Below are 11,103 nucleotides of genomic sequence, written 5' to 3'. Positions count from 1 at the left end.
TTTGTTTTTTAGATGTTTCAGGAAACACCGTACACTTCTCCCGAGTGGTTGTTGGCCATTTACATCCCGCCCATCAGCATAACAAGGCTCCCAGTTCTCCATGGCCTGTCCTGCCTTTCTGGATTTTACACTTTTTTCAGATGGCCCTTTTGACTGGGGGGAAGTGAGACTTCATTGTAGTGCAGATTTCCTTTGCAAGCTTGCTTGGTTGGCCAAAAAGGGCGTATGCGTTTTTTCCTGAATATATTCAGGAAAAAACGCATACGCCCTTTTTGGCCAAGTGCATCATTGTGGACGTTCTGCCTCTTTTCCTATGCTTTCAATGCAATTCCAGTCTACCTCCTGAAATCGGTTTCCTGCAATTCTGCCCCGCTTTCAAGTCCTCTTGGCAGCCTTACTTCAGTCTATTTTTGGACGATAGCTGTCATTTATAACTCTGCAGGTTTGTGAATTACAGTGCCCCTGAGCTCCTTTCTTCAACTCGCTTTCTTGTGACCTGGCCGCAACACCGCAGGAGGGCTTCAGGCCCTAATCTGGTTCCGGCACGGCACGCTGAGCCTTTGGTTATTTCCTCTTCCTGGTGGGAAATGAGAGTTAAATTTGCCCGTCCAGACACCTCCAGCTAGTCTCTCATTGGTTCTCGCTATTCCTGTTCATCTTCCGCAGAAATTGCAAACTGGGCCAAACAGGAGGTTAAAGGCGCTGACTCTCCAAGTGGGGAGAGTGTTAGTAAAGCGTCTGGAATGTTGCACCCGAGTACCAGGGGAGGAAAACTGAGACATATTTGAACACGTCTCCCGTTCACATGGTTGATCATACTTGGGTTCCACATGCATGTTTTAGCTGAAGGAAGAATACCTTAAACCTGGAGCGTTGAGACCCGTGTAATGGGTACCATGCAATATGACTTCAAAGGGTCTTCATTTGCTCACCGAACCTCTCCAATCCTATCACTGCTACGTTTATGCCCCTGTACACATGCTTGATTCTCTTTTGGAGACATAGCAATCCATAGGTTTTACGATACTTACTAGTCAGGTACATTCTTAGGCGTTTAATATGCGGTGTTGAGTCCATTTCATTGAGCAAGGAGTAGCTCTTGTCTATTCCATATTTGACTTAAGGAACTTTATCTGTGCTCATTTCAATCTCTGGTTTTATGCAGCACCACAACTCACCTTTACCCTTAAGCAAGCATAAGTTGGTTTTCTAAATTTGAGAACCTGTTCTGTTCTGTAATTCAGTTCCTGTGTAGCCAAGTTTACATTCCGTGTATTACTGATATCTTATGATGTTTCTTTTTCTGTGTGACTTATTTCAGTTAGAATCATCATACCTGAATCCACTCATTGTGCTTCTAAGGGCCTGATGACACAGATTTCATTGCTGTGTGATATTGCTTTGTAAGTAAATACCACAGCTTCTTTATCCATTTTTCACTTTCTGTGATATTGAACTTGTACTGAAAACGAGGTTCTTGTAAACAGAGGCGTCCCAAACTTTGGGGTGGCTGTGTCTTTTTGATTTTAATTTCCCTAAGCTATAGGACCATAAGTGGCAGTGCCCTAGGCTCTGTTACTTTGTTTTTTAGATGTTTCAGGAAACACCATACACTTCTCCTGAGTGTCTGTTGGCAATTTACATCCCGCCCATCAGCATAACAAGGCTCCCAGTTCTCCATGGCCTGTCCTGCCTTTCTGGATTTTACACTTTTTTCAGATGGCCCTTTTGACAGGGGGGAAGTGAGACTTCATTGTAGTGCAGATTTCCTTTGCAAGCTTGCTTGGTTGGCCAAAAAGGGCGTATGCGTTTTTTCCTGAATATATTCAGGAAAAAACGCATACGCCCTTTTTGGCCAAGTGCATCATTGTGGACGTTCTGCCTCTTTTCCTATGCTTTCAATGCAATTCCAGTCTACCTCCTGAAATCGGTTTCCTGCAATTCTGCCCCGCTTTCAAGTCCTCTTGGCAGCCTTACTTCAGTCTATTTTTGGACGATAGCTGTCATTTATAACTCTGCAGGTTTGTGAATTACAGTGCCCCTGAGCTCCTTTCTTCAACTCGCTTTCTTTTGAGCTGGCCGCAACACCGCAGGATGGCTTCAGGCCCTAATCTGGTTCCGGTACGGCACGCTGAGCCTTTGGTTATTTCCTCTTCCTGGTGGGAAATGAGAGTTAAATTTGCCCGTCCAGACACCTCCAGCTAGTCTCCATTGGTTCTCGCTATTCCTGTTCATCTTCCGCAGAAATTGCAAACTGGGCCAAACAGGAGGTTAAAGGCGCTGACTCTCCAAGTGGGGAGAGTGTTAGTAAAGCGTCTGGAATGTTGCACCCGAGTACCAGGGGAGGAAAACTGAGACATATTTGAACACGTCTCCCGTTCACATGGTTGATCATACTTGGGTTCCACATGCATGTTTTAGCTGAAGGAAGAATACCTTAAACCTTGGTAGTTGAAACCCGTGGAATGGGTACCATGCAATATGACTTCAAAGGGTCTTCATTTGCTCACCGAACCTCTCCAATCCTATCACTGCTGCGTTTATGCCCCTGTACACATGCTTGGTTCTCTTTCGGAGACATAGCAATCCATAGGTTTTAAGATACTTACTAGTCAGGTACATTCTTAGGCGTTTAATATGGGGTGTTGAGTCCATTTCGTTGAGCAAGGAGTAGCTCTTGTCTATTCCATATTTGGCTTAAGGAACTTTATCTGTGCTCATTTCAATCTCTGGTTTTATGCAGCACCCCAACTCACCTTTACCCTTAAGCAAGAATAAGTTGGTTTTCTAAATTTGAGACCCTGTTCTGTTCTGTAATTCAGTTCCTGTGTAGCCAAGTTTACATTCTGTGTATTACTGATATCTTATGATGTTTCTTTTTCTGTGTGACTTATTTCAGTTAGAATCATCATACCTGAATCCACTCATTGTGCTGCTAAGGGCCTGATGACACAGATTTCATTGCTGAGTGATATTGCTTTGTAAGTAAATACCACAACTTCTTTATCCATTTTTCACTTTCTGCGATGTTGAACTTGTACTGTAAACGAGGTTCTTGTCAACAGAGCCGTTCCAAACATTGGGTTGGCTGTGTCTTTTTGATTTTAATTTCCCTAAGCTATAGGACCATAAGTGGAAGTGCCCTAGGTTCTGTTGCTTTGTTTTTTAGATGTTTCAGGAAACACCGTACACTTCTCCCGAGTGGTTGTTGGCCATTTACATCCCGCCCATCAGCATAACAAGGCTCCCAGTTCTCCATGGCCTGTCCTGCCTTTCTGGATTTTACACTTTTTTCAGATGGCCCTTTTGAATGGGGGGAAGTGAGACTTCATTGTAGTGCAGATTTCCTTTGCAAGCTTGCTTGGTTGGCCAAAAAGGGAGTATGCGTTTTTTCCTGAATATATTCAGGAAAAAACGCATACGCCCTTTTTGGCCAAGTGCATCATTGTGGACGTTCTGCCTCTTTTCCTATGCTTTCAATGCAATTCCAGTCTACCTCCTGAAATCGGTTTCCTGCAATTCTGCCCCGCTTTCAAGTCCTCTTGGCAGCCTTACTTCAGTCTATTTTTGGACGATAGCTGTCATTTATAACTCTGCAGGTTTGTGAATTACAGTGCCCCTGAGCTCCTTTCTTCAACTCGCTTTCTTGTGACCTGGCCGCAACACCGCAGGAGGGCTTCAGGCCCTAATCTGGTTCCGGCACGGCACGCTGAGCCTTTGGTTATTTCCTCTTCCTGGTGGGAAATGAGAGTTAAATTTGCCCGTCCAGACACCTCCAGCTAGTCTCTCATTGGTTCTCGCTATTCCTGTTCATCTTCCGCAGAAATTGCAAACTGGGCCAAACAGGAGGTTAAAGGCGCTGACTCTCCAAGTGGGGAGAGTGTTAGTAAAGCGTCTGGAATGTTGCACCCGAGTACCAGGGGAGGAAAACTGAGACATATTTGAACACGTCTCCCGTTCACATGGTTGATCATACTTGGGTTCCACATGCATGTTTTAGCTGAAGGAAGAATACATTAAACCTGGAGCGTTGAGACCCGTGTAATGGGTACCATGCAATATGACTTCAAAGGGTCTTCATTTGCTCACCGAACCTCTCCAATCCTATCACTGCTACGTTTATGCCCCTGTACACATGCTTGATTCTCTTTTGGAGACATAGCAATCCATAGGTTTTACGATACTTACTAGTCAGGTACATTCTTAGGCGTTTAATATGCGGTGTTGAGTCCATTTCATTGAGCAAGGAGTAGCTCTTGTCTATTCCATATTTGACTTAAGGAACTTTATCTGTGCTCATTTCAATCTCTGGTTTTATGCAGCACCACAACTCACCTTTACCCTTAAGCAAGCATAAGTTGGTTTTCTAAATTTGAGAACCTGTTCTGTTCTGTAATTCAGTTCCTGTGTAGCCAAGTTTACATTCCGTGTATTACTGATATCTTATGATGTTTCTTTTTCTGTGTGACTTATTTCAGTTAGAATCATCATACCTGAATCCACTCATTGTGCTTCTAAGGGCCTGATGACACAGATTTCATTGCTGTGTGATATTGCTTTGTAAGTAAATACCACAGCTTCTTTATCCATTTTTCACTTTCTGTGATATTGAACTTGTACTGAAAACGAGGTTCTTGTAAACAGAGGCGTCCCAAACTTTGGGGTGGCTGTGTCTTTTTGATTTTAATTTCCCTAAGCTATAGGACCATAAGTGGCAGTGCCCTAGGCTCTGTTACTTTGTTTTTTAGATGTTTCAGGAAACACCATACACTTCTCCTGAGTGTCTGTTGGCAATTTACATCCCGCCCATCAGCATAACAAGGCTCCCAGTTCTCCATGGCCTGTCCTGCCTTTCTGGATTTTACACTTTTTTCAGATGGCCCTTTTGACAGGGGGGAAGTGAGACTTCATTGTAGTGCAGATTTCCTTTGCAAGCTTGCTTGGTTGGCCAAAAAGGGCGTATGCGTTTTTTCCTGAATATATTCAGGAAAAAACGCATACGCCCTTTTTGGCCAAGTGCATCATTGTGGACGTTCTGCCTCTTTTCCTATGCTTTCAATGCAATTCCAGTCTACCTCCTGAAATCGGTTTCCTGCAATTCTGCCCCGCTTTCAAGTCCTCTTGGCAGCCTTACTTCAGTCTATTTTTGGACGATAGCTATCATTTATAACTCTGCAGGTTTGTGAATTACAGTGCCCCTGAGCTCCTTTCTTCAACTCGCTTTCTTTTGAGCTGGCCGCAACACCGCAGGATGGCTTCAGGCCCTAATCTGGTTCCGGTACGGCACGCTGAGCCTTTGGTTATTTCCTCTTCCTGGTGGGAAATGAGAGTTAAATTTGCCCGTCCAGACACCTCCAGCTAGTCTCCATTGGTTCTCGCTATTCCTGTTCATCTTCCGCAGAAATTGCAAACTGGGCCAAACAGGAGGTTAAAGGCGCTGACTCTCCAAGTGGGGAGAGTGTTAGTAAAGCGTCTGGAATGTTGCACCCGAGTACCAGGGGAGGAAAACTGAGACATATTTGAACACGTCTCCCGTTCACATGGTTGATCATACTTGGGTTCCACATGCATGTTTTAGCTGAAGGAAGAATACCTTAAACCTTGGTAGTTGAAACCCGTGGAATGGGTACCATGCAATATGACTTCAAAGGGTCTTCATTTGCTCACCGAACCTCTCCAATCCTATCACTGCTGCGTTTATGCCCCTGTACACATGCTTGGTTCTCTTTCGGAGACATAGCAATCCATAGGTTTTAAGATACTTACTAGTCAGGTACATTCTTAGGCGTTTAATATGCGGTGTTGAGTCCATTTCGTTGAGCAAGGAGTAGCTCTTGTCTATTCCATATTTGACTTAAGGAACTTTATCTGTGCTCATTTCAATCTCTGGTTTTATGCAGCACCCCAACTCACCTTTCCCCTTAAGCAAGCATAAGTTGGTTTTCTAAATTTGAGACCCTGTTCTGTTCTGTAATTCAGTTCCTGTGTAGCCAAGTTTCCATTCCGTGTATTACTGATATCTTATGATGTTTCTTTTTCTGTGTGACTTATTTCAGTTAGAATCATCATACCTGAATCCACTCATTGTGCTGCTAAGGGCCTGATGACACAGATTTCATTGCTGAGTGATATTGCTTTGTAAGTAAATACCACAACTTCTTTATCCATTTTTCACTTTCTGCGATGTTGAACTTGTACTGTAAACGAGGTTCTTGTCAACAGAGCCGTTCCAAACTTTGGGGTGGCTGTGTCTTTTTGATTTTAATTTCCCTAAGCTATAGGACCATAAGTGGAAGTGCCCTAGGTTCTGTTGCTTTGTTTTTTAGATGTTTCCGGAAACACCATACACTTCTCCCGAGTGGTTGTTGACAATTTACATCCCGTCCATCAGCATAACAAGGCTCCCAGTTCTCCATGGCCTGTCCTGCCTTTCTGGATTTTACACTTTTTTCAGATGGCCCTTTTGACCGGGGGGAAGTGAGACTTCATTGTAGTGCAGATTTCCTTTGCAAGCTTGCTTGGTTGGCCAAAAAGGGCGTATGCGTTTTTTCCTGAATATATTCAGGAAAAAACGCATACGCCCTTTTTGGCCAAGTGCATCACTGTGGACGTTCTGCCTCTTTTCCTATGCTTTCAATGCAATTCCAGTCTACCTCCTGAAATCGGTTTCCTGCAATTCTGCCCCGCTTTCAAGTCCTCTTGGCAGCCTTACTTCAATCTATTTTTGGACGAGAGCTGTCATTTATAACTCTGCAGGTTTGTGGATTACAGTGCCCCTGAGCTCCTTTCTTCAACTTGCTTTCTTTTGACCTGGCCGAAACACCGCAGGATGGCTTCAGGCCCTAATCTGGTTGCGGCACGGCACGCTGAGCCTTTGGTTATTTCCTCTTCCTGGTGGGAAATGAGAGTTAAATTTGCCCGTCCAGACACCTCCAGCTAGTCTCTCATTGGTTCTCGCTATTCCTGTTCATCTTCCGCAGAAATTGCAAACTGGGCCAAACAGGAGGTTAAAGGCGCTGACTCTCCAAGTGGGGAGAGTGTTAGTAAAGCGTCTGGAATGTTGCACCCGAGTACCAGGGGAGGAAAACTGAGACATATTTGAACACGTCTCCCGTTCACATGGTTGATCATACTTGGGTTCCACATGCATGTTTTAGCTGAAGGAAGAATACCTTAAACCTGGAGCATTGAGACCCGTTTAATGGGTACCATGCAATATGACTTCAAAGGGTCTTCATTTGCTCACCGAACCTCTCCAATCCTATCACTGCTGCGTTTATGCCCCTGTACACATACTTGATTCTCTTTTGGAGACATAGCAATCCATAGGTTTTAAGATACTTACTAGTCAGGTACATTCTTAGGCGTTTAATATGCGGTGTTGAGTCCATTTCATTGAGCAAGGAGTAGCTCTTGTCTATTCCATATTTGGCTTAAGGAACTTTATCTGTGCTCATTTCAATCTCTGGTTTTATGCAGCATCCCAACTCACCTTTCCCCTTAAGCAAGCATAAGTTGCTTTTGTAAATTTGAGACCCTGTTCTGTTTTGGAATTCAGTTCCTGTGTAGCCAAGTTTACCTTCCGTGTATTAGTGATATCTTATGATGTTTCTTTTTCTGTGTGACCTATTTCAGTTAGAATCATCGTACGTGAATCCACTCATTATGCTGCTACGGGCCTGATAACATAGATTTCATTGCTGAGTGATACTGCATTGTACGTAAGTACCACAAGTTCTTTATCCATTTTTCACATTCTGTGATATTGAACTTGTACGGTAAACGAGGTTCTTGTAAACGGAGGCGTCCCAAACTTTGGGGTGGCTGTGTCTTTTTGATTTTAATTTCCCTAAGCTATAGGACCATAAGTGGAAGTGCCCTAGGTTCTGTTGCTTTGTTTTTTAGATGTTTCAGGAAACACCATACACTTCTCCCGAGTGTCTGTTGGCAATTTACATCCCGCCCATCAGCATAACAAGGCTCCCAGTTCTCCATGGCCTGTCCTGCCTTTCTGGATTTTACACTTTTTTCAGATGACCCTTTTGACCGGGGGGAAGTGAGACTTCATTGTAGTGCAGATTTCCTTTGCAAGCTTGCTTGGTTGGCCAAAAAGGGCGTATGCGTTTTTTCCTGAATATATTCAGGAAAAAACGCATACGCCCTTTTTGGCCAAGTGCATCATTGTGGACGTTCTGCCTCTTTTCCTATGCTTTCAATGCAATTCCAGTCTACCTCCTGAAATCGGTTTCCTACAATTCTGCCCCGCTTTCAAGTCCTCTTGGCAACCTTACTTCAATCTATTTTTGGACGATAGCTGTCATTTATAACTCTGCAGGTTTGTGAATTACAGTGCCCCTGAGCTCCTTTCTTCAACTTGCTTTCTTGTGACCTGGCAGCAACACCGCAGGATGGCTTCAGACCCTAATCTGGTTTCGGCACGGCACGCTGAGCCTTTGGTTATTTCCTCTTTCTGGTGGGAAATGAGAGTTAAATTTGCCCGTCCAGACACCTCCAACTAGTCTCTCATTGGTTCTCGCTATTCCTGTTCATCTTCCGCAGAAATTGCAAACTGGGCCAAACAGGAGGTTAAAGGCGCTGACTCTCCAAGTGGGGAGAGTGTTAGTAAAGCGTCTGGAATGTTGCACCCGAGTACCAGGGGAAGAAAACTGAGACATATTTGAACACGTCTCCCGTTCACATGGTTGATCATACTTGGGTTCCACATGCATGTTTTAGCTGAAGGAAGAATACCTTAAACCTGGAGAGTTAAGACCCGTGTAAAGGGTACCATGCAATATGACTTCAAAGCGTCTTCATTTGCTCACCGAACCTCTCCAATCCTATCACTGCTGCGTTTATGCCCCTGTACACATGCTTGATTCTCTTTCGGAGACATAGCAATCCATAGGTTTTAAGATACTTACTAGTCAGGTACATTCTTAGGCGTTTAATATGGGGTGTTGAGTCCATTTCGTTGAGCAAGGAGTAGCTCTTGTCTATTCCATATTTGGCTTAAGGAACTTTATCTGTGCTCATTTCAATCTCTGGTTTTATGCAGCACCCCAACTCTCCTTTACCCTTAAGCAAGAATAAGTTGGTTTTCTAAATTTGAGACCCTGTTCTGTTCTGTAATTCAGTTCCTGTGTAGCCAAGTTTACATTCCGTGTATTACTGATATCTTATGATGTTTCTTTTTCTGTGTGACTTATTTCAGTTAGAATCATCATACCTGAATCCACTCATTGTGCTGCTAAGGGCCTGATGACACAGATTTCATTGCTGAGTGATATTGCTTTGTAAGTAAATACCACAACTTCTTTATCCATTTTTCACTTTCTGCGATGTTGAACTTGTACTATAAACGAGGTTCTTGTCAACAGAGCAGTTCCAAACTTTGGGGTGGCTGTGTCTTTTTGATTTTAATTTCCCTAAGCTATAGGACCATAAGTAGAAGTGCCCTAGGCTCTGTTGCTTTGTTTTTTAGATGTTTCAGGAAACACCATACACTTCTCCCAAGTGTCTGTTGGCAATTTACATCCCGCCGATCAGCATAACAAGGCTCCCAGTTCTCAATGGCCTGTTGCCTTTCTGGATTTTACACTTTTTTCAGATGGCCCTTTTGACCGGGGGGAAGTGAGACTTCATTGTAGTGCAGATTTCCTTTGCAAGCTTGCTTGGTTGGCCAAAAAGGGAGTATGCGTTTTTTCCTGAATATATTCAGGAAAAAACGTATACGCCCTTTTTGGCCAAGTGCATCATTGTGGACGTTCTGCCTCTTTTCCTATGCTTTCAATGCAATTCCAGTCTACCTCCTGAAATAGGTTTCCTGCAATTCTGCCCCGCTTTCAAGTCCTCTTGGCAGCCTTACTTCAGTCTATTTTTGGACGATAGCTGTCGTTTATAACTCTGCAGGTTTGTGAATTACAGTGCCCCTGAGCTCCTTTCTTCAACTCGCTTTCTTTTCACCTGGCCGCAACACCACAGGATGGCTTCAGGCCCTAATCTGGTTCCGGCCCGGCATGCTGAGCCTTTGGTTAATTCCTCTTCCTGGTGGGAAATGAGAGTTAAATTTGCACGTCCAGACACCTCCAGCTAGCCTCTCATTGGTTCTCGCTATTCTTGTTCATCTTCCGCAGAAGTTGCAAACTGGGCCAAACAGGAGGTTAAAGGGACTGACTCTCCAAGTCGGGAGAGTGTTAGTAAAGCGTCTGGAATGTTGCACCCGAGTACCAGGGTACGAAAACTGAGACATATTTGAACACGTCTCCCGATCACATGGTTGATCATACTCTAGGTTCCACATGCATGTTTTAGCAGAAGGAAGAATACCTTAAACCTGGAGATTTGAAATCCGTGGAATGGGTACCATGCAATATGACTTCAAAGGGTCTTCATTTGCTCACCGAACCTCTCCAATCCTATCACTGCTGCGTTTATGCCCCTGTACACATGCTTGATTCTCTTTCGGAGACATAGCAATCCATAGGTTTTAAGATACTTACTAGTCAGGTACATTCTTAGGCGTTTAATATGGGGTGTTGAGTCCATTTCATTGAGCAAGGAGTAGCTCTTGTCTATTCCATATTTGGCTTAAGGAACTTTATCTGTGCTCATTTCAATCTCTGGTTTTATGCAGCACCCCAACTCACCTTTACCCTTAAGCAAGAATAAGTTGGTTTTCTAAATTTGAGACCCTGTTCTGTTCTGTAATTCAGTTCCTGTGTAGCCAAGTTTACATTCCGTGTATTACTGATATCTTATGATGTTTCTTTTTCTGTGTGACTTATTTCAGTTAGAATCATCATACCTGAATCCACTCATTGTGCTGCTAAGGGCCTGATGACACAGATTTCATTGCTGAGTGATATTGCTTTGTAAGTAAATACCACAACTTCTTTATCCGTTTTTCACTTTCTGCGATGTTGAACTTGTACTGTAAACGAGGTTCTTGTAAACAGAGCCGTTCCAAACTTTGGGGTGGCTGTGTCTTTTTGATTTTAATTTCCCTAAGCTATAGGACCAGAAGTGGAAGTGCCCTAGGCTCTGTTGCTTTGTTTTTTAGATGTTTCAGGAAACACCATACACTTCTCCCGAGTGTCTGTT

The sequence above is a fragment of the Stenella coeruleoalba genome, assembly GCF_951394435.1.
Source record: "Stenella coeruleoalba genome assembly, contig: scaffold_33, whole genome shotgun sequence".
NCBI lineage: Eukaryota > Metazoa > Chordata > Mammalia > Artiodactyla > Delphinidae > Stenella > Stenella coeruleoalba.
The sequence above is the reverse complement of the archived record's forward strand: the minus strand, read 5'-3'. Positions refer to the sequence as shown.